A 20304-nucleotide genomic window follows, 5' to 3' on the forward strand; every position below is an offset into this window, starting at 1 on the left:
AAAGATGCGGGGTATGATGCTCACAGCACCTGGTATTCCCAAGCGGTCTCCCAATCAGGTACTAACCAGGCCGAACCATGCTTGGCTGCCGAGGTCGGACGAGATCGGGCGAGATCGGGCCTTTTCAGGGTGGTATGGCGGTGAACGGTACTGCTCTTGCAGATGGACACCCATGAAATGTCGAAAAAGATGCGGGGTATGATGCTCACAGCACCTGGTATTCCCAAGCGGTCTCCCAATCAGGTACTAACCAGGCCGAACCATGCTTGGCTGCCGAGGTCGGACGAGATCGGGCGAGATCGGGCCTTATCAGGGTGGTATGGCCGTGAGCGGTACTGCTCTTGCAGATGAACACTGTCAGGTTCATTAATAATTACCTTCGTCCGTAATTATCAATAACTGCAGGAAGACATCTTATTCAATTATTGACATTTAATTAAATAGAAATGGATACAACAGATAAAAGCCTCCGGAGGGGAGCGTTACAGCAAGTGTCACCTTACAACTTCCGAACGTCTCCTCGAATAGACGTTTTCGTCCCATTCTTATGGTCACAAGTTACAGAGTTGTTGATCATTCCATCACGTATGAGTAAAAACAACATCTGGGACTACAATAACAATCAAAGTATTTTACTAATAACAAAAACAGGGACTAGACCTAACAACATGTAGATTAGAGTAATTATACAACCTCCTTGACCTAAGAATCATATAATATAATCATAATCATATAATCGTTACATACAGAAAAACCCGAAGTGTACGGTTACATAACGATAACAATATTCTTGTTATTGTCCGAATAGCCCTGTCCTCGTCACCAAGGGCCCACCAAATCTCAAGGACCCAGATTGGGTGGATTGTTTGTATAACCATCCTGGAACAGGCTGTCCAGGTTAAAGATGACTTGGTGTGACCTCAACACTTTTGAAAAACAGAAAGAGAATGATTTAACAAAGTAATGAATTAATACAGAGAAAAGAAAGAGAATGATTTAATAAAGAAATGAATTAATATAACTATTATAATAGTAAAACAGAACAAACCCAACAGACACCCACGAAATGTCGAAAAAGATGCGGGGTATGATGCTCACAGCACCTGGTATTCCCAAGCGGTCTCCCAATCAGGTACTAACCAGGCCGAACCATGCTTGGCTTCCGAGATCGGACGAGATCGGGCGAGATCGGGCCTTTTCAGGGTGGTATGGCCGTGAACGGTACTGCTCTTGCAGATGGACACCCATGAAATGTCGAAAAAGATGCGGGGTATGATGCTCACAGCACCTGGTATTCCCAAGCGGTCTCCCAATCAGGTACTAACCAGGCCGAACTATGCTTGGCTTCCTAGATCGGACGAGATCGGGCCTTTTCAGGGTGGTATGGCCGTGAGCGGTACTGCTCTTGCAGATGGACACCCATGAAATGTCGAAAAAGATGCTGGGTATGATGCTCACAGCACCTGGTATTCCCAAGCGGTCTCCCAATCAGGTACTTACCAGGCCGAACCATGCTTGGCTCCCGAGATCGGACGAGATCGGGCCTTTTCAGGGTGGTATGGCCGTGAGCGGTACTGCACTAGCAGATGGACACCCATGAAATGTCGAAAAAGATGCGGGGTATGATGCTCACAGCACCTGGTATTCCCAAGCGGCCTCCCAATCAGGTACTAACCAGGCCGAACCATGCTTGGCTTCCGAGACCGGGCGAGATCGGGCTCTTTCAGGGTGGTATGGCCGTGAGCGGTACTGTTCTTGCAGATGGACACCCATGAAATGTCGAAAAAGATGCGGGGTATAATGCTCACAGCACCTGGTATTCCCAAGCGGTCTCCCAATCAGGTACTAAACAGGCCGAACCATGCTTGGCTTCCAAGATCGGACGAGATCGGGCCTTTTCAGGGTGGTATGGCCGTGAGCGGTAATGCTCTCGCAGATGGACACCCATGAAATGTCGAAAAAGATGCGGGGTATGATGCTCACAGCACCTGGTATTCCCAAGCGGTCTCCCAATCAGGTACTAAACAGGCCGAACCATGCTTGGCTTCCGAGATCGGACGAGATCGGGCCTTTTCAGGGTGGTATGGCCGTGAGCGGTACTGCACTAGCAGATGGACACCCATGAAATGTCGAAAAAGATGCGGGGTATGATGCTCACAGCACCTGGTATTCCGAAGCGGTCTCCCAATCAGGTACTAAACAGGCCGAACCATGCTTGGCTGCCGAGATCGGACGAGATCGGGCCTTTTCAGGGTGGTATGGCCGTGAGCGGTACTGCACTAGCAGATGGACACCCATGAAATGTCGAAAAAGATGCGGGGTATGATGCCCACAGCACCTGGTATTCCCAAGCGGTCTCCCAATCAGGTACTAACCAGGCCGAACGATGCTTGGCTCCCGAGATCGGGCGAGATCGGGCCTTTTCAGGGTGGTATGGCTGTGAGCGGTACTGCTCTTGCAGATGGACACCCATGAAATGTCGAAAAAGATGCGGGGTATGATGCTCACAGCACCTGGTATTCCCAAGCGGTCTCCCAATCAGGTACTAACCAGGCCGAACCATGCGTGGCTTCCGAGATCGGACGAGATCGGGCCTTTTCAGGGTGGTATGGCCGTGAGCGGTACTGCTCTTGCAGATGGACACCCATGAAATGTCGAAAAAGATGCTGGGTATGATGCTCACAGCACCTGGTATTCCCAAGCGGTCTCCCAATCAGGTACTAACCAGGCCGAACCATGCTTGGCTCCCGAGATCGGACGAGATCGGGCCTTTTCAGGGTGGTATGGCCGTGAGCGGTACTGCACTAGCAGATGGACACCCATGAAATGTCGAAAAAGATGCGGGGTATGATGCTCACAGCACCTGGTATTCCCAAGCGGCCTCCCAATCAGGTACTAACCAGGCCGAACCATGCTTGGCTTCCGAGACCGGGCGAGATCGGGCTCTTTCAGGGTGGTATGGCCGTGAGCGGTACTGTTCTTGCAGATGGACACCCATGAAATGTCGAAAAAGATGCGGGGTATAATGCTCACAGCACCTGGTATTCCCAAGCGGTCTCCCAATCAGGTACTAAACAGGCCGAACAATGCTTGGCTTCCAAGATCGGACGAGATCGGGCCTTTTCAGGGTGGTATGGCCGTGAGCGGTAATGCTCTTGCAGATGGACACCCATGAAATGTCGAAAAAGATGCGGGGTATGATGCTCACAGCACCTGGTATTCCCAAGCGGTCTCCCAATCAGGTACTAAACAGGCCGAACCATGCTTGGCTTCCGAGATCGGACGAGATCGGGCCTTTTCAGGGTGGTATGGCCGTGAGCGGTACTGCATTAGCAGATGGACACCCATGAAATGTCGAAAAAGATGCGGGGTATGATGCTCACAGCACCTGGTATTCCGAAGCGGTCTCCCAATCAGGTACTAAACAGGCCGAACCATGCTTGGCTGCCGAGATCGGACGAGATCGGGCCTTTTCAGGGTGGTATGGCCGTGAGCGGTACTGCACTAGCAGATGGACACCCATGAAATGTCGAAAAAGATGCGGGGTATGATGCCCACAGCACCTGGTATTCCCAAGCGGTCTCCCAATCAGGTACTAACCAGGCCGAACGATGCTTGGCTTCCAAGATCGGGCGAGATCGGGCCTTTTCAGGGTGGTATGGCTGTGAGCGGTACTGCTCTTGCAGATGGACACCCATGAAATGTCGAAAAAGATGCAGGGTATGATGCTCACAGCACCTGGTATTCCCAAGCGGTCTCCCAATCAGGTACTAACCAGGCCGAACCATGCTTGGCTGCCGAGATCGGACGAGATCGAACGAGATCGGGCCTTTTCAGGGTGGTATGCCCGTGAGCGGTACTGCTCTTGCAGATGGACACCCATGAAATTTTGAAAAAGATGCGGGGTATGATGCTCACAGAACCTGGTATTCCCAAGCGGTCTCCCAATCAGGTACTAACCAGGCCGAACAATGCTTGGCTTCCGAGATCGGACGAGATCGGGTCTTTTCAGGGTGGTATGGCCGTGAGCGGTACTGCTCTTGCAGATGGACACCCATGAAATGTCGAAAAAGATGCGGGGTATGATGCTCACAGCACCTGGTATTCCCAAGCGGTCTCCCAATCAGGTACCAACCAGGCCGAACCATGCTTGGCTTCCGAGATCGGACGAGATCGGGCCTTTTCAGGGTGGTATGGCCGTGAGCGGTACTTCACTAGCAGATGGACACCCATGAAATGTCGAAAAAGATGCGGGGTATGATGCTCACAGCACCTGGTATTCCCAAGCGGTCTCCCAATCAGGTACTAACCAGGTCGAACCATGCTTGGCTGCCGAGATCGGACGAGATCGGACGAGATCGGGCCTTTTCAGGGTGGTATGGCCGTGAGCGTTACTGCTCTTGCAGATAGACACCCATGAAATGTCGAAAAAGATGCGGGGTATGATGCTCACAGCACCTGGTATTCCCAAGCGGTCTCCCAATCAGGTACTAAACAGGCCGAACCATGCTTGGCTTCCGAGATCGGACGAGATCGGGCCTTTTCAGGGTGGTATGGCCGTGGGCAGTACTGCTCTTGCAGATGGACACCCATGAAATGTCGAAAAAGATGCGGGGTATGATGCTCACAGCACCTGGTATTCCCAAGCGGTCTCCCAATCAGGTACTAACCAGGCCGAACCATGCTTGGCTGGAGAGATCGGACGAGATCGGGCCTTTTCAGGGTGGTATGGCCGTGAGCGGTACTGCACTAGCAGATGGACACCCATGAAATGTCGAAAAAGATGCGGGGTATGATGCTCACAGCACCTGGTATTCCCAAGCGGTCTCCCAATCAGGTACTAAACAGGCCGAACTATGCTTGGCTTCCGAGATCGGACGAGATCGGGCCTTTTCAGGGTGGTATGGCCGTGAGCGGTACTGCACTAGCAGATGGACACCCATGAAATGTCGAAAAAGATGCGGGGTATGATGCTCACAGCACCTGGTATTCCCAAGCGGTCTCCCAATCAGGTACTAACCAGGCCGAACAATGCTTGGCTGCCGAGATCGTACGAGATCGGGCGAGATCGGGCCTTATCAGGGTGGTATGACCGTGAGCGGTACTGCTCTTGCAGATGGACACTTATGAAATGTCGAAAAAGATGCGGGGTATGATGCTCACAGCACCTGGTATTCCCAAGCGGTCTCCCAATCAGGTACTAAACAGGCCGAACCATGCTTGGCTTCCGAGATCAGACGAGATCGGGCCTTTTCAGGGTGGTATGGCCGTGAGCGGTACTGCACTAGCAGATGGACACCCATGAAATGTCGAAAAAGATGCGGGGTATGATGCTCACAGCACCTGGTATTCCCAAGCGGTCTCCCAATCAGGTACTAACCAGGCCGAACCATGCTTAGCTTCCGAGATCGGAGGAGATTGGGCCTTTTCAGGGTGGTATGGCCGTGAGCGGTACTGCTCTTGCAGATGGACACCCATGAAATGTCGAAAAAGATGCGGGGCAAGATGCTCACAGCACCTGGTATTCCCAAGAGGTCTCCCAATCAGGTACTAAACAGGCTGAACCCTGCTTGGCTGCCGAGATCGGACGAGATCGGGCGAGATTGGGCCTTTTCAGGGTGGTATGGCCGTGAGCGATACTGCTCTTGCAGATGGACACCCATGAAATGTCGAAAAAGATGCGGGGTATGATGCTCACAGCACCTGGTATTCCCAAGCGGTCTCCCAATCAGGTATTAACCAGGCCGAACCATGCTTGGCTGCCGAGATCGGACGAGATCGGGCGAGATCGGGCCTTATCAGGGTGGTATGGCCGTGAGCGGTACTGCTCTTGCAGATGGACACCCATGAAATGTCGAAAAAGATGCGGGGTATGATGCTCACAGCACCTGGTATTCTCAAGCGGTCTCCCAATTAGGTACTAACCAGGCCGAACCATGCTTGGCTGCCGAGTTCGGACGAGATCGGGCGAGATCGGGCCTTTTCAGGGTGGTATGGCCGTGAGCGGTACTGCTCTTGCAGATGGACACCCATGAAATGTCGAAAAAAATGCAGGGTATGATGCTCACAGCACCTGATATTCCCAAGCGGTCTCCCAATCAGGTACTAACCAGGCCGAACAATGCTTTGCTGCCGAGATCGGACGAGATCGGGCGAGATCGGGCCTTATCAGGGTTGTATGGCCGTGAGCGGTACTGCTCTTGCAGATGGACACCCATGAAATGTCGAAAAAGATGCGGGGTATGATGCTCACAGCACCTGGTATTCCCAAGCGGTCTCCCAATCAGGTACTAACCAGGCCGAACCATGCTTGGCTGCCGAGATCGGACGAGATCGGGCGAGATCGGGCCTTTTCAGGGTGGTATGGCCGTGAGCGGTACTGCTCTTGCAGATGGACACCCATGAAATGTCGAAAAAGATGCGGGGTATGATGCTCACAGCACCTGGTATTCCCAAGCGGTCTCCCAATCAGGTACTAACCAGGCCGAACCATGCTTGGCTGCCGAGGTCGGACGAGATCGGGCGAGATCGGGCCTTTTCAGGGTGGTATGGCGGTGAACGGTACTGCTCTTGCAGATGGACACCCATGAAATGTCGAAAAAGATGCGGGGTATGATGCTCACAGCACCTGGTATTCCCAAGCGGTCTCCCAATCAGGTACTAACCAGGCCGAACCATGCTTGGCTGCCGAGGTCGGACGAGATCGGGCGAGATCGGGCCTTATCAGGGTGGTATGGCCGTGAGCGGTACTGCTCTTGCAGATGAACACTGTCAGGTTCATTAATAATTACCTTCGTCCGTAATTATCAATAACTGCAGGAAGACATCTTATTCAATTATTGACATTTAATTAAATAGAAATGGATACAACAGATAAAAGCCTCCGGAGGGGAGCGTTACAGCAAGTGTCACCTTACAACTTCCGAACGTCTCCTCGAATAGACGTTTTCGTCCCATTCTTATGGTCACAAGTTACAGAGTTGTTGATCATTCCATCACGTATGAGTAAAAACAACATCTGGGACTACAATAACAATCAAAGTATTTTACTAATAACAAAAACAGGGACTAGACCTAACAACATGTAGATTAGAGTAATTATACAACCTCCTTGACCTAAGAATCATATAATATAATCATAATCATATAATCGTTACATACAGAAAAACCCGAAGTGTACGGTTACATAACGATAACAATATTCTTGTTATTGTCCGAATAGCCCTGTCCTCGTCACCAAGGGCCCACCAAATCTCAAGGACCCAGATTGGGTGGATTGTTTGTATAACCATCCTGGAACAGGCTGTCCAGGTTAAAGATGACTTGGTGTGACCTCAACACTTTTGAAAAACAGAAAGAGAATGATTTAACAAAGTAATGAATTAATACAGAGAAAAGAAAGAGAATGATTTAATAAAGAAATGAATTAATATAACTATTATAATAGTAAAACAGAACAAACCCAACAGACACCCACGAAATGTCGAAAAAGATGCGGGGTATGATGCTCACAGCACCTGGTATTCCCAAGCGGTCTCCCAATCAGGTACTAACCAGGCCGAACCATGCTTGGCTTCCGAGATCGGACGAGATCGGGCGAGATCGGGCCTTTTCAGGGTGGTATGGCCGTGAACGGTACTGCTCTTGCAGATGGACACCCATGAAATGTCGAAAAAGATGCGGGGTATGATGCTCACAGCACCTGGTATTCCCAAGCGGTCTCCCAATCAGGTACTAACCAGGCCGAACTATGCTTGGCTTCCTAGATCGGACGAGATCGGGCCTTTTCAGGGTGGTATGGCCGTGAGCGGTACTGCTCTTGCAGATGGACACCCATGAAATGTCGAAAAAGATGCGGGGTATGATGCTCACAGCACCTGGTATTCCCAAGCGGTCTCCCAATCAGGTACTAACCAGGCCGAACCATGCTTGGCTTTCGAGATCGGACGAGATCGGGCCTTTTCAGGGTGGTATGGCCGTGAGCGATACTGCTCTTGCAGATGGACACCCATGAAATGTCGAAAAAGATGCGGGGTATGATGCTCACAGCACCTGGTATTCCCAAGCGGTCTCCCAATCAGGTACTAACCAGGCCGAACCATGCTTGGCTTCCGAGATCGGACGAGATCGGGCCTTTTCAGGGTGGTATGGCCGTGAGCGGTACTGTTCTTGCAGATGGACACCCATGAAATGTCGAAAAAGATGCGGGGTATGATGCTCACAGCACCTGGTATTCCCAAGGGGTCTCCCAATCAGGTACTAACCAGGCCGAACCATGCTTGGCTGCCGAGATCGGACGAGATCGGGCGAGATCGGGCCTTATCAGGGTGGTATGGCCGTGAGCGGTACGGCTCTTGCAGATGGACACCCATGAAATGTCGAAAAAGATGCGGGGTCTGATGCTCACAGCACCTGGTATTCCCAAGTGGTCTCCCAATCAGGTACTAAACAGGCCGAACAATGCTTGGCTTCCGAGATCGGACGAGATCGGGCCTTTTCAGGGTGGTATGGCCGTGAGCGGTACTGCTTTTGCAGATGGACACCCATGAAATGTCGAAAAAGATGCGGGGTATGATGCTCACAGCACCTGGTATTCCCAAGCGGTCTCCCAACCAGGTACTAACCAGGCCCAACCATGCTTGGCTTCCAAGATCGGACGAGATCGGGCCTTTTCAGGGTGGTATGGCCGTGAGCGGTACTGCACTAGCAGATGGACACCCATGAAATGTCGAAAAAGATGCGGGGTATGATGCTCACAGCACCTGGTATTCCCAAGCGGTCTCCCAATCAGATACTAACCAGGCCGAACTATGCTTGGCTTCCGAGATCGGACGAGATCAGGCCTTTTCAGGGTGGTATGGCCGTGAGCGGTACTGCTCTTGCAGATGGACACCCATGAGCTAAAGTATTTATTCGACCTTCTACACCTGCTACCCAAATCAATTGGGATTTGACATTATTCAAAGTCAGTTGGAATATTCAGGTTATAAAAGAGGGGGGAAAAGGCAGGAATATATACAGCTATGTTTTACTTTTGTGCATTTCAGGCCAAATTGGTATTTGTCTTTGAGTCAGCAATAATAACAAAGGAGTAAAGTCAGCTTGATTGCAGTAAGACTTTTTGCACTCTATACACTCAATTTTCACATGTTGTTTTACTTCTGGACGCTGCAAATGGACTGCACATCTGTTGCATCGTGTGTATATATGTGTATTACCGTACTTTGAATTTTGATTTAAACCTTTACAACCCAACTGCCTCAGATCAAGCAATTATAATGTAAAGTAGTAGATGTTTAAAAAAAGCACCAAATGCAAAAAGATAACAAAATAACAATACTAAATAGTCAAATAAGCAACTCCATTATTCTTTTAGAGAAAATATCTCAGCGGGGTCAAGTCATTCAATTCAAATCGACTGGTAATCAGATTCAATTAAAGACTAACCGATTGGGTGCAATGTTGTAGTGGCAGCACAACTAAATGAATTCACTGAATTTAAATGGGATTTATAAGTGTTTTCACATTTTATACTGTAAAACAAAAAATCACATAGGATTTATGGTTAAACACTGGAGCTACAGAATTTTACCAGAAATTACATTCAATTGGTATAGCACTTCAATAACCACCAATTTATTGGATCACTATTGTAGATTTTTCATTTCACTGAAACTAAAATTATATTGCTCCACCACCACATGCACACACCCCTTTTTTACTGTATAACTCTAGCAACCACAAGTATTTTATTTTTATTTTTTTAAGAAGAAAATGACTGACTATTCTTCTGTCTGTTCAGATATCACTACTTTTACATGATAAGAGAAGTAATTTTTAAAGAAGGCTCAGCAAAATACCCAGCATTCAATAGTACTGGCATGCTGGATCTTGCAAACTACACTCCTCAACTGCACGGAAAAAAAATAGAAAAAAACAGTCATACATTGTCTGCAGTACTTTCCACTCATTCGCTTACACTTTGTACTCCATCCTTTCTACACAAAAAGCATCATCCCGCTGTTACAGAGTAAAGAAGGTTGCACAGAGTCCTTTTCTTGCTGTTCTGTCTCTTTAGAACAGAAGGACACTTTGCGCTTCACAGAATGCAAGTCTACAAGTACTGCTGCTTAGATGTGGTTGAATGTTAGGCCCCTAAGAAATACATGTGAAGCAACAGCAATGCTTTACAAGGTGTCTATTGTTTATATAAATAAACATAAAACAGGTTACGAAAACATGCTGTAAAATCCAAATCATATTTTATCATAGTTTCACATGCTTAAACTAATAGTAATTGTTTAGTATAAATGATCGTCATGTGAAAGACATTGTTTAGTATTCTTTCATTCATTCATTCTCTCAACCGCTTATCCTCACAAGGGTCACGGGGGGTGCTAAGGCCTATCCCAGCTATCTACGGGCACCAGGCGGGGGACAAAAGAATGAACATAATTTAAAGTAATTGCTCTACAGTTGTACTGCATACCGGAGGTCATTTAATTCATTCAGATCAAGAACCTCAAATAACATATCGGCTGGTATTGTTGGAGATGGAAATCCAACTCATTTTATCTCTGAGGGCTAGCTGCGAATGCACTTGCATTATGTCAGTAAAATTCTAGAAATCATAGCGAAAGGGTTATTTTTCAAGAACATCTGTTCCCGAAAGACCGACAAATTGTCTTTATTTGATGCTCTTGTCAGGAGTGGTTGGATTGCCTTTCCTGGCATGACGTCACGATAACTATCAGCTGTCACTAATTACGTGATTAGATTATTTTTGGCGTCACTGGACAAGGTCCAAGTGGACATGGGGAAGCTGGAGCACCTCTTTGAGTCCAGGGCCAAAGAGACGCCATGGGCCAAGAAAGCGCCAGAGAGCAAAAAGTCCGAGATCCTGGTTCTGGACTCCAAGCGGAGCACCGCCATCAACATCGGGATGACGGTCCTGCCCGCCGTTCACGTCATCAAGAGCGCCATCCTCAACTTTGACGACTTTGCCATCAACAAGGAGGGTGTGGAGAAGATCCTGAGCATGACGCCCACAGAGGAGGAGAAGCAGAAGATCCGCGAGGCTCGCTCGGCCAATCCCGACGTTCCCCTGGGGACGGCCGAGGAATTCCTCTCGGGCCTGGCTTCCGTCAGCGCCTTGACCCCCCGCCTGCAGCTGTGGTCTTTCAAACTCAACTATGAGGCACTCGAGCAGGAGATCGCCGAGCCCCCGTTTGACCTGAAGTTGGGCATGGAGCAGCTGGCCGGCAACCGGACCTTCAAGAAGATCCTGGCCACGCTGCTGGCCGTGGGGAACTTCCTCAACGGGTGTCCTCCTCACCAGAATCTTCAGGCTCCCTCCATGGTGAATCAATTCCTCTGGGCATAGGCATAAGATAACTTGGGCGCTCTCTGGTGGTTGTACGCACCTGGGCATCATGATGAAACGGTAAAGGCTTCCCAGGGCGACGTGCATAGCAGTGGTGGGGCGTATGAGTACGCTGCGGCTCTAACTCTTCTACCAGCTGTGGCTCATCTCTAGAAATGATGTGCCTGAGAGCCCCGCACCACGGTGTGTCCATTACAAAATTCCTAAACGATTCTGAGGGGTTTCTTATACATTCCAAGCAGTCCGGTGTCTTCGAGGTGGATGGTTTGCGTCGCCGAGTGCGTCGGCGCGAGCGTGGGTGGCGCTCCGCTGGGTCCATAATGGTTGGATCGTGCTGTTACGATTTCGCCGCGTAGTGCGACGCGATCGTAGGGTAAGTTGAACCCAGATGCAGAGTCGCCGAAGTAATTGGAAAGGTGAGGCAGATCTGTAGCTCTTGTTGGTTGATTTAATAAACGGGGTAACATAACTTAAACAACTTGGCTTGACCACTCATTACAAACGAACTGAACATGCGGCGTGGCGTCAATGGAAACAGCAATTACTACGAGGATTAACAGGAAACGAAACCAGAACTTAACCAGTCGATCCAACCGCGTCCACAGAAAATCATAATGCTTAAATACCAAAAATAATCTAATCACGTAATTAGTGACAGCTGATAGTTATCGTGACGTCATGCCAGGAAAGGCAATCCAACCACTCCTGACAGCTCTGAGTGATTTTGGATCCTTTGTTTCTCCCCCAAGTAATGAGGACATGTTCTTTTTAAGATAGCTCTCCATCTAAGTCCTACTATAGGTCCAGTCTTGGTAAAAGGTGCATGATGACAACTGATCTATCTGAAATCCAGAATTTGATCTGGATTTCAGATAGATCACCCATGAAATGTCGAAAAAGATGCGGGGTATGATGCTCACAGCACCTGGTATTCCCAAGCGGTCTCCCAATCAGGTATTAACCAGGCCGCACCATGCTTGGCTTCCGAGATCGAACGAGATCGGGCCTTTTCAGGGTGGTATGGCCGTGAGCGGTACTGCACTAGCAGATGGACACCCATGAAATGTCGAAAAAGATGCGGGGTATGATGCTCACAGCACCTGGTATTCCCAAGCGGTCTCCCAATCAGGTACTAACCAGGCCGAACCATGCTTGGCTTCCGAAATCGGGCGAGGTCGGGCCTTTTCAGGGTGGTATGGCCGTGAGCGGTACTGCTCTTGCAGATGGACACCCATGAAATGTCGAAAAAGATGCGGGGTATGATGCTCACAGCACTTGGTATTCCCAAGCGGTCTCCCAATCAGGTACTAAACGGGCCGAACCATGCTTGGCTGCCGAGACAGGACGAGATCGGGCCTTTTCAGGGTGGTATGGCCGTGAGCGGTACTGCACTAGCAGATGGACACCCATGAAATGTCAAAAAAGATGCGGGGTATGATGCTCACAGCACCTGGTATTCCCAAGCGGTCTCCCAATCAGGTACTAACCAGGCCGAACCATGCTTGGCTTCCGAGATCGGGCGAGATCGGGCCTTTTCGGGGTGGTATGGCCGTGAGCGGTACTGCTCTTGCAGATGGACACCCATGAAATGTCAAAAAAGATGCGGGGTATGATGCTCACAGCACCTGGTATTCCCAAGCGGTCTCCCAATCAGGTACTAACCAGGCCGAACCATGCTTGGCTTCCGAGATCGGACGAGATCGGGCCTTTTCGGGGTGGTATGGCCGTGAGCGGTACTGCACTAGCAGATGGACACTGTCAGGTTCATTAATAATTACCTTCGTCCGTAATTTTCAATAACTGCAGGAAGACATCTTATTCAATTATTGACATTTAATTAAATAGAAATGGATACAACAGATAAAAGCCTCCGGAGGGGAGCGTTACAGCAAGTGTCACCTTACAACTTCCGAACGTCTTCCCGAATAGACGTTTTCGTCCCATTCTTATGGTCACAAGTTACAGAGTTGTTGATCATTCCATCACGTATGAGTAAAAACAACATCTGGGACTACAATAACAATCAAAGTATTTTACTAATAACAAAAACAGGGACTAGACCTAACAACATGTAGATTAGAGTAATTATACAACCTCCTTGACCTAAGAATCATATAATATAATCATAATCATATAATCGTTACATACAGAAAAACCCGAAGTGTACGGTTACATAACGATAACAATATTCTTGTTATTGTCCGAATAGCCCTGTCCTCGTCACCAAGGGCCCACCAAATCTCAAGGACCCAGATTGGGTGGATTGTTTGTATAACCATCTTGGAACAGGCTGTCTAGGTTAAAGATGACTTGGTGTGACCTCAACACTTTTGAAAAACAGAAAGAGAATGATTTAACAAAGTAATGAATTAATACAGAGAAAAGAAAGAGAATGATTTAATAAAGAAATGAATTTAATATAACTATTATAATAGTAAAACAGAACAAACCCAACATTCCCCCGTTTTTATAATATGTATGTTATTAGTCATTTCTTAGTAATCACTAAATGGAAATGTCGGTGACTGCGATTTTATCCGCCTACTCCTTACTCCCATGGCTGGTCTGAAAGAGAAAAAACATAATTATATTCGTCCAATTGGTCCTCGGATTTACCGTACTCCTGGACCTCACTGCTTTCCCCAAACCGTCCCATAAGATACAACTCATGTACTTTAGAATTTGTAGGGGCAATTGCAGTAGTTATAAGTCGGCTTAGCAAGGAGCGCAAACAGGGGATACTACATCACCCACACAATGTTAGGATAGCGGTAATTGTGCCTATAGTAACCACGAAGGATGTAGCCAAATCTTTAGATTTTCCAAAGGTCTTATCCCACCAATCTGACAATGCGGACGTATCTACTCCAGAGTGCTCTTGCATATTGCGGTTCAGTGTTTGCAGGCCAGTAATGGCCCTGGTGAGAGATCCACTGGGTGACGCGTTGTTCGGTATGAAGGTGCAACATTGTTTTCCAAACATTGCACACACGCCCCCTGTTTCAAGGATCATATCCACCGCTATGCGATTCTGGAACGCCATCAGACTGGTAGCTGCCAGTTGTTCCTTCATGGCCACAAATCCCTGTTCAGTATATTTTCCAAGTTTTGAACATTGTAATGTAAGTAATTTATTCTATCCACATTTTTGTTTGGGGTGATTAGAAGGAAGATAGACTCCCAACCTGCTGCGATCTGATTAGCCAGCTTATACTCATCTGGTACGCCCCGGGGGATGCCAATCGCATCAATGTATGTTGGATCTCCTTCCCTCCATGCCTCTCGACGATGTCGGGAGGGTCGACCCTTCACCTCCGAATTATGAGCCGCCAATTGTATCTCCTCCACTGTGGATGGAAAAACAGACACCGGTAAGAGCAGTGAGACCAAAGTACCTAGTCCTGCCGCGTTTCGGCAGGAGTCGTATAATTTATCTACCACCCCGCCACCATAGGCCAGAACGTGGTATCAGGGGTGTAGTTTGTTTTAGAACGCCGGTACACCACGTCTCATTTATCGCCCCCAGCTTCAGACCATGCCCTGTAAGGTTTAAGCAGGTAAAATGATTAAACAGTGGAAAAATTGACTTCCTATTTACCGCGTAACAGGATAAACACTGCTTCAATATTTTTCCTTGCCAAGTAGGACACGTTTTTTCATTTGTAAAAACACTTTTCCCCAAATGAATGGTGATTGAGGGAGTTGTTAGATCCCATCGTATTTTCCCTTGTCTGGTAGTTTATCCTAATCTTTTGTAAGATGGTTTAGTCTCAATTGAAACCATATGGAGACGTCAAACCCAATATAAAAGAGTTCCCTATAGTTTTATGGTATTGCTTGCTGAGCAATAATCTTTTCAATTAATATTGGTGTTTCCCGTATCTTATTAAGTCAGAAAGTTTATCTTACCCGTCCCCTCAATGTTTCAATTGAGACCACCCTTTTACCAAAGTAGCTCCACATAGTGCTTGCCTTCTTTACACTCCATTAACAGCGCCCAATTATCCCCCGTTTGGGAAATCCCTGTTTCAGAAATAAATTTCACAGGTTAATATGTCAGTCCAAGCTTTCCAATCTTGACCAATTTCTGCAACAAGGCTTTTCCCAATCTTCAATTTTTTTGCTGTTAATGTACCACACATATTTCTCACCATAGATTGCCCCTTTGTATGGCAACCGGGACGTCGCCGAGTCCAAATATATATTTTCATTTTGGAAATTTGATTTAGTAGGTAATGTTAATTAAATGTAAATGTGTATGTTTCTCGGTTTACCCTCCCGTAAGAAGGTGTATCCTCAATTGAAACGCCTCCGCCTTTTTCTCCAACTGGAGAAAACAACCCTACTGTGGAAAGGAATAGAATCACAATCATCATTAATCTCATTGCCCCAAAAGCAATAATTGTTTTCAACATGACTTTTTGTCTTTGTTTAGGGAGTTATCCTCTTGAAACGTTTCAATTTAGACAACCTTCTTACTGTGGGAAAGGTGCATCCGTGTCCCCTTTCAGTAACAAGGACCCTCCCACTTTGCGTTGCTCCGATGTTTCTTCTTTTATGCTGCTTATCAGCATCCAGTCTTCAAGAATCACCGTCGCTTCGTCCGTTTCCTGTTGACAAGCAAAATCTCCCTCTGATAGTCTAAATTTGGTGTGTGCGTTTTTTTTTTTTTTTCTGATAGATTCGCCTCATCATCCAATTGTCATTGTGTAGTGAATAATAACAATTTGTAAGGTCTACCAAACAGGACTTCATATAAGGTCCGCCAATTGTGGATGGTAGACAACTATTATATTAACAAAATGGGAGCCATTATCACTATAAATAGTTTCTGGAATTCCATATCGTGGAATGATATCCATATGATCTAATAAAAATAAAATAAAATCTATATGTATTTTTTGAAATGGATATGTGGGTATGCATATAGATTTAAACCCTAAGCCTTGTAGTGCCGTTGTAGCAAGGCCACCTCCCCCTTGTCGAGACATAGGTCTTCCCTTGACTCAAGCCCAAATTATTTTCTTTATTGATCTTTTATTGATAGATTATGTCTCGGTGGTCTGCCAATCAAAAAACACAAAAAGACAAACTATCATTCACGCTCACACTCATAAAAAGAAGAATTTAGTGTGTTCAACCAGTCTAGCATCCATAATTTCATTTTGTGGGAGTAAACTGGAGTACCCGGAGAAAATCCACAAATTCTCGAGGACGCCATGAATACCCCACATTCCGGAAAGTCTGGATCCACCCCGCATTCATTAGTAGATCCTTTAATATACACACCCCCACTCTAGCATTTTAACCGTTTGTAAAAAAATTACCTTCAAGTTTCACACAAAGTTATATCCTTTTAAATGCTATCAATTTAGCTGTTTGTTCCCCGAATTGAGGTGGCAATAGTTTCACATCTAAGGTTTTTATTTTCACAGCCGCCATGACCTAATGGCCCCCTATCATGTTTTTGGAAAATCCCAATTCCCTTTAATAGCATGCCAATCACCTTTTAATGCGGCCATCCAATTTTGTTTCCACTTTTTTTTTTTTTTTTCCCCCAGGTGATAAAATAATCTCCCCCATTTGTAAAACAAATTCATCCACGCCTATTTTATACAACATGACGCCTATGGCCTTTATTACGTCGCCTTGACTCCAAATTCTATGAACCAAGATAACACGCCGAATTTGTAAGCGAATTTCCCCCATCCCATTTTGTTCATAGACAACCCATCTACCTAAAGCGTCACTTGTTTCAAAACATGAAAGGCCCCACTAGAATTCGTGCATCCAGCGCCAAATAGAGCCTATTTACACATTTGTCTCAAACTTGTTTTAGATATGGGGTCCCCAATTTCCCAAAATTTCCCAGAATTAATGTACTACCACATCCTGTCAAAAACCCAAAACGACTAACATAACCTGTTTCTAAGCCAGATTCTGGAATTTGGAGAATTTCTCCTTTCCCTCCCTTATCTAAGCTTGTTATTGTCACTCGTTATCACTGTAACATTCAGGCATATTAACCCCATCGTTGCTAAAGTTCTCACCAATTTGCATGCCCTTAATGCCGTAAAAGCAACGTTATTTGGTTGTATCAATTGACCAATGCTTATCCAATCCGTAATATCCTTAAAGTCATCAATATGACCTGTGACAAAGCATATTTCCTCCTGCCAGGACAACAGACAATGTTCTTTCAAGTGCACTTTGAAAAACATTCCATGTTACTCCATTCTTAGGGAAAATATGCTCATCCTAAACCAATTATTTTATTTACAATTCACCTAATTATTTGGATGAATGCCATGAATTTTATCATGCCACTATTGCATTGTAAATTTCCCATCTGATGTCGTTAATCAGCCAAATAATTCAATACCTACTATACTTTGTAAATCACCTCATATGATGTTTACTTAAGACAAGAGTCATTTCCCATAGCCTGTTACCAAAACAAAAATCTACAACAATTAAATGAGAGAAATCAACCTTTTGTTAGACAATTCCTAATTACAAACTTTAATGTTTTAAAAACCTTATCGTCACCAATATACCATAATATTGTAAATTTTGTCATCCTGGCCTTTTTTTCTTTTAAACAGCCAACCTCCTGGATTAAAGTATTTTGAATAATCAAAAAATTCTGAAATAGTATTAATATTATTTTATCCTCCAAAAGCTAGTTTCCTTTAACTAAGAGCCCTTTGAAATCCACAATTGCTCAAAAATGACTATTTTGGTCTATTTCCCAAATCCAAAGCTTTTTACCAAATCAACCTTTTACTGAACAGATTTTTTCTATCCTCTTAATACATTTCATTTTAAAACCCAAAATATCAATGCGAAAGCATTCGCATAACCTTGCATTTCTTGCAGCCCATGTATTGTTCTTATTCTGAAAAGTCCAAACAGAAAACGCAATTAGCCGTTAACTATGACCTCCACTCTTGCTGCGAAAACAGCATTGTTATCTTATGTTTACAAACCAGCTTTTTCCCTGTGCCCAAATACAACGCTTTTTAGAGAAGACAACCATTAAAACGTCAAATTAACCCCTCTTCCGATATTCAACTACATCACAATATTTTTCCAAGACCCCATATATCCAGAATATGTATGCTGCAAGCACAACAATATGGCAAAAACCCATTTTCTGCCCTCAAGTTTGCTTCAGCACCCCCAAGGCCAATTATTATTATTATAATGTCTTCACGGAAGGGATCACAAAATTTTAGTCGTTTACACGGTCCGAACGCTCCCGAAAGCCCAACACAGTTAAATCGTCTGCCCCGCGGCCCACATGTTTCACTCCCATCTAATCAGCAGCCGCTGCACCAGAAACGCTTCCCCCGCAGTCGACACATTTTTTGGCAAGTCTAGAGCATAATAAAAACACAGGTGACATTCCCTGCTAAAATTTAAATGATCATTTTGTATATATTCTTTTGTCTTTTTAAACACCATCTTCCCGTTAGCGGACGGGATCAAAAACCAAGCTGCAATAAGCCATCACATTGCTGTAAATTGACAGTACATATAGGTTATATTAACAAAGCACCACCAGCACTTGGAAATAACCATTCTAATTGTTGTTATACAAGCCCAAGCATCACAAAAAAACCCAATTTATTGTAATCACAAAACGTCATACCCGGATTAACCAAATCAAATACCAGTGTCCCCATTAATTTTCTAGCTCCCTTTATTTTTGTTAAACTTCCTCCGCGCCCGTCACCTATCTCGGTAAATATTTTCCCCGTCAGCCGAGGAGGCCCCGCTATTTTTTCCTTACCAAACAGTACTTTCCCGCCGCCACGGTCTTAAATATATCCCCGTTATCCGAGGGAGCCCCCACTATTTTCCCAAAATAGTATTTTTTAACTTCTCCCCGGCCTTATTTCGCCATTAGTGTCTGTGGAACAAGCTGTTACACTTTTATCCACTCACATATTATTTATATATGTATATTACCTCCATTAGTGTCTGTGGAACAAGCTGTTACACTTTTATCCACTCGCATATTATTTATATATGTATATTACCTCTATGCATTAGTGCATATATTATCCTGCATTTTATGCATTTTAAGCTGGCCAGCAAACCCATATTTATTTATCCATAAATATAGCTGTGTAATATTTTTAAAGCGCTTTGTCTTTCCAATTTTTTCCAATCCTTACAAGTTAGACGTATTTTTTGGATCGTCATCCAAACCCGCCTTACAACACGTGTTTCCCATATTTTACTTTTATTTTTTTTTTTGTAGTGAGTTCGTGTGCCTCACACAGTTAACTCTATTATTTATTATTATTATTAATATTATTATTATCTATTCGACTGTATCGACTGTATCTCCTAGGCCTTTCCTAATTTTACTGCAGAAACCACACAAACACCATACAACGTATATTCGTGCCTACCCTTTAGACACAGGACACTCCCCGGCCCCAATATTGTACCTCTAGTACAATATATTCGTGCCTACCCCTGAGACACAGGACACTTTCCAGCAAAGTGCCCCACCGTACCTGCCATTGACTAGTATAAACACAGGGTTTTATCGCCGTCACCCAGGACGCGAAACCAGCCCAACAATGGACCTCACATACAATGTCCCTTTAACGCATTTGGAAACACCTTCACAACATGCAGACATTAATGTGGACTTACCCGAGATCCATCAGATGTCTCCCTCCAGCAGGAAAAGTCTTCAACCGCCGAGAATCCAGGCGCCCCCGTCGAAAACTCCGGCCCACCAAGGGTTTTGAAGACGCCGTGCGCACGGTCACTTACCAGATGTCGAACAGCAGTGCCTGGGTTCTCGCTCCGGTATATTGACCTCCATGGCTCAGAAGGACCAAAATGTCAGGTTCATTAATAATTACCTTCGTCCGTAATTATCAATAACTGCAGGAAGA

General features: G+C 45.9%; 1 non-coding gene and 46 pseudogenes across 1 annotated transcript; all 47 read right to left on the reverse strand.

Annotated features, from left to right (window-relative positions):
- Positions 1–17: 17 nt before the first annotated feature.
- On the reverse strand, positions 18–146 carry LOC144186327 (5S ribosomal RNA; annotated as a pseudogene).
- Positions 147–202: 56 nt separating this feature from the next.
- Positions 203–331, reverse strand: LOC144183615 (5S ribosomal RNA; annotated as a pseudogene).
- A 760-nt stretch (positions 332–1091) lies between these two features.
- LOC144181796 (5S ribosomal RNA) lies at positions 1092–1220 on the reverse strand (annotated as a pseudogene).
- Positions 1221–1276: 56 nt separating this feature from the next.
- LOC144182327 (5S ribosomal RNA) lies at positions 1277–1395 on the reverse strand (annotated as a pseudogene).
- A 56-nt stretch (positions 1396–1451) lies between these two features.
- Positions 1452–1570, reverse strand: LOC144189022 (5S ribosomal RNA; annotated as a pseudogene).
- Positions 1571–1626: 56 nt separating this feature from the next.
- On the reverse strand, positions 1627–1745 carry LOC144190969 (5S ribosomal RNA; annotated as a pseudogene).
- A 56-nt stretch (positions 1746–1801) lies between these two features.
- LOC144189950 (5S ribosomal RNA) lies at positions 1802–1920 on the reverse strand (annotated as a pseudogene).
- Positions 1921–1976: 56 nt separating this feature from the next.
- On the reverse strand, positions 1977–2095 carry LOC144187542 (5S ribosomal RNA; annotated as a pseudogene).
- Positions 2096–2151: 56 nt separating this feature from the next.
- On the reverse strand, positions 2152–2270 carry LOC144190840 (5S ribosomal RNA; annotated as a pseudogene).
- Positions 2271–2326: 56 nt separating this feature from the next.
- Positions 2327–2445, reverse strand: LOC144184490 (5S ribosomal RNA; annotated as a pseudogene).
- Positions 2446–2501: 56 nt separating this feature from the next.
- Positions 2502–2620, reverse strand: LOC144189473 (5S ribosomal RNA; annotated as a pseudogene).
- Positions 2621–2676: 56 nt separating this feature from the next.
- On the reverse strand, positions 2677–2795 carry LOC144187974 (5S ribosomal RNA; annotated as a pseudogene).
- Positions 2796–2851: 56 nt separating this feature from the next.
- On the reverse strand, positions 2852–2970 carry LOC144190970 (5S ribosomal RNA; annotated as a pseudogene).
- A 56-nt stretch (positions 2971–3026) lies between these two features.
- LOC144182317 (5S ribosomal RNA) lies at positions 3027–3145 on the reverse strand (annotated as a pseudogene).
- Positions 3146–3201: 56 nt separating this feature from the next.
- On the reverse strand, positions 3202–3320 carry LOC144187543 (5S ribosomal RNA; annotated as a pseudogene).
- Positions 3321–3376: 56 nt separating this feature from the next.
- LOC144190841 (5S ribosomal RNA) lies at positions 3377–3495 on the reverse strand (annotated as a pseudogene).
- A 56-nt stretch (positions 3496–3551) lies between these two features.
- Positions 3552–3670, reverse strand: LOC144184770 (5S ribosomal RNA; annotated as a pseudogene).
- Positions 3671–3726: 56 nt separating this feature from the next.
- On the reverse strand, positions 3727–3855 carry LOC144185829 (5S ribosomal RNA; annotated as a pseudogene).
- Positions 3856–3911: 56 nt separating this feature from the next.
- On the reverse strand, positions 3912–4030 carry LOC144190803 (5S ribosomal RNA; annotated as a pseudogene).
- Positions 4031–4086: 56 nt separating this feature from the next.
- On the reverse strand, positions 4087–4205 carry LOC144187938 (5S ribosomal RNA; annotated as a pseudogene).
- Positions 4206–4261: 56 nt separating this feature from the next.
- On the reverse strand, positions 4262–4390 carry LOC144184453 (5S ribosomal RNA; annotated as a pseudogene).
- A 56-nt stretch (positions 4391–4446) lies between these two features.
- Positions 4447–4565, reverse strand: LOC144189994 (5S ribosomal RNA; annotated as a pseudogene).
- Positions 4566–4621: 56 nt separating this feature from the next.
- LOC144183313 (5S ribosomal RNA) lies at positions 4622–4740 on the reverse strand (annotated as a pseudogene).
- Positions 4741–4796: 56 nt separating this feature from the next.
- LOC144190137 (5S ribosomal RNA) lies at positions 4797–4915 on the reverse strand (annotated as a pseudogene).
- A 56-nt stretch (positions 4916–4971) lies between these two features.
- Positions 4972–5100, reverse strand: LOC144186548 (5S ribosomal RNA; annotated as a pseudogene).
- A 56-nt stretch (positions 5101–5156) lies between these two features.
- LOC144188128 (5S ribosomal RNA) lies at positions 5157–5275 on the reverse strand (annotated as a pseudogene).
- Positions 5276–5331: 56 nt separating this feature from the next.
- LOC144189539 (5S ribosomal RNA) lies at positions 5332–5450 on the reverse strand (annotated as a pseudogene).
- Positions 5451–5506: 56 nt separating this feature from the next.
- Positions 5507–5635, reverse strand: LOC144183791 (5S ribosomal RNA; annotated as a pseudogene).
- A 56-nt stretch (positions 5636–5691) lies between these two features.
- On the reverse strand, positions 5692–5820 carry LOC144185152 (5S ribosomal RNA; annotated as a pseudogene).
- Positions 5821–5876: 56 nt separating this feature from the next.
- On the reverse strand, positions 5877–6005 carry LOC144183960 (5S ribosomal RNA; annotated as a pseudogene).
- A 56-nt stretch (positions 6006–6061) lies between these two features.
- LOC144185795 (5S ribosomal RNA) lies at positions 6062–6190 on the reverse strand (annotated as a pseudogene).
- Positions 6191–6246: 56 nt separating this feature from the next.
- LOC144181896 (5S ribosomal RNA) lies at positions 6247–6375 on the reverse strand (annotated as a pseudogene).
- A 56-nt stretch (positions 6376–6431) lies between these two features.
- On the reverse strand, positions 6432–6560 carry LOC144186328 (5S ribosomal RNA; annotated as a pseudogene).
- Positions 6561–6616: 56 nt separating this feature from the next.
- Positions 6617–6745, reverse strand: LOC144183616 (5S ribosomal RNA; annotated as a pseudogene).
- Positions 6746–7505: 760 nt separating this feature from the next.
- Positions 7506–7634, reverse strand: LOC144181797 (5S ribosomal RNA; annotated as a pseudogene).
- A 56-nt stretch (positions 7635–7690) lies between these two features.
- On the reverse strand, positions 7691–7809 carry LOC144182328 (5S ribosomal RNA; annotated as a pseudogene).
- Positions 7810–7865: 56 nt separating this feature from the next.
- LOC144188067 (5S ribosomal RNA) lies at positions 7866–7984 on the reverse strand (annotated as a pseudogene).
- Positions 7985–8040: 56 nt separating this feature from the next.
- Positions 8041–8159, reverse strand: LOC144189725 (5S ribosomal RNA; annotated as a pseudogene).
- A 56-nt stretch (positions 8160–8215) lies between these two features.
- LOC144182712 (5S ribosomal RNA) lies at positions 8216–8344 on the reverse strand (annotated as a pseudogene).
- A 56-nt stretch (positions 8345–8400) lies between these two features.
- On the reverse strand, positions 8401–8519 carry LOC144190250 (5S ribosomal RNA; annotated as a pseudogene).
- A 56-nt stretch (positions 8520–8575) lies between these two features.
- Positions 8576–8694, reverse strand: LOC144190267 (5S ribosomal RNA). Its single transcript, XR_013324977.1, has one exon. It is a non-coding gene; the product is annotated as a 5S ribosomal RNA (ribosomal RNA).
- Positions 8695–8750: 56 nt separating this feature from the next.
- Positions 8751–8869, reverse strand: LOC144182013 (5S ribosomal RNA; annotated as a pseudogene).
- A 3427-nt stretch (positions 8870–12296) lies between these two features.
- Positions 12297–12415, reverse strand: LOC144190531 (5S ribosomal RNA; annotated as a pseudogene).
- Positions 12416–12471: 56 nt separating this feature from the next.
- Positions 12472–12590, reverse strand: LOC144183092 (5S ribosomal RNA; annotated as a pseudogene).
- Positions 12591–12646: 56 nt separating this feature from the next.
- Positions 12647–12765, reverse strand: LOC144186789 (5S ribosomal RNA; annotated as a pseudogene).
- Positions 12766–12821: 56 nt separating this feature from the next.
- On the reverse strand, positions 12822–12940 carry LOC144190677 (5S ribosomal RNA; annotated as a pseudogene).
- A 56-nt stretch (positions 12941–12996) lies between these two features.
- On the reverse strand, positions 12997–13115 carry LOC144188189 (5S ribosomal RNA; annotated as a pseudogene).
- Positions 13116–20304: the final 7189 nt, after the last annotated feature.

The sequence above is a fragment of the Stigmatopora nigra genome, unplaced genomic scaffold (assembly GCF_051989575.1).
Source record: "Stigmatopora nigra isolate UIUO_SnigA unplaced genomic scaffold, RoL_Snig_1.1 HiC_scaffold_24, whole genome shotgun sequence".
NCBI lineage: Eukaryota > Metazoa > Chordata > Actinopteri > Syngnathiformes > Syngnathidae > Stigmatopora > Stigmatopora nigra.